Raw genomic sequence first — 890 nt, 5'->3', positions numbered from 1 at the left:
TCCTTTCCCAACGAAAAGTCTAGCTTTTGCAGGCGTAGTAANTTGGTGAGTAACAGAGACTGTAGGTTTTCCTTGACGGGAGCGACTTGCTGAATTGCAGGCGTTTCCTGGCTAGGATGGCCTGCACGAACACTCATTTGTAGTGTTAGTTCAATCAAAGCATGTGCACACTCTGTATAAGATGTGTGTACAATTGCCATGAAGTACTTGTGACTTTTTGTGCAATGTGCGTTGAGAGAGCTTGTACCTGTACGCGATGTGTATGCTTATGAACCGAGTGGAAATGCTAAGAACAGCACATGTGTAGCTTATACCGGCAAGGGGCTACCCCCTTGTCGTACAACAAGGTGTACGGCACGGGGCTTATCTCTGTGTGTCGTACATTGTCGTGTGTACGGCAAGGGGCTAGCCTACTGTCGTAGATGTTAAGCTATTATGTGCTTGCTAGCATCAAAGCTCTGCCAGCGGGAAGCCACATACCTTTAAACGCATATCCTCCTCTGCTGTGAAAGTGCACCTTTACACAGACTTTGGTTGATTCGAGTTGAAGGCTGTGCGTCTGCTTCCGGGGCGATGGTTCAGAGCTGAAAGAATTTCAGAGGGGCCTAGTGAATAGTCATTTTCCGTACTACACAAATTTGACTTTGAGTTAGTACGGCGATGATTGAGTGCTTTCCAAATTGGGATAGCGACTTGAAAATTCGAAGCTACTTCCCTCGCATTTCTAGGAATGCGAGCTGGAGTGCCCACGTTGTTACTGCTCGTGCTTCAGCAAAAGCAGCTGCTACTTGGGCCGAATTCCAAGGAGCTACCTGGTTGATCCTGCCAGTAGTCATATGCTTGTCTCAAAGATTAAGCCATGCATGTCTAAGTATAAACTGCTTATACTG

The sequence above is a fragment of the Volvox carteri genome, assembly GCF_000143455.1.
Source record: "Volvox carteri f. nagariensis unplaced genomic scaffold VOLCAscaffold_719, whole genome shotgun sequence".
Lineage (NCBI taxonomy): Eukaryota > Viridiplantae > Chlorophyta > Chlorophyceae > Chlamydomonadales > Volvocaceae > Volvox > Volvox carteri.
Note: the sequence above shows the minus strand (reverse complement) of the source record.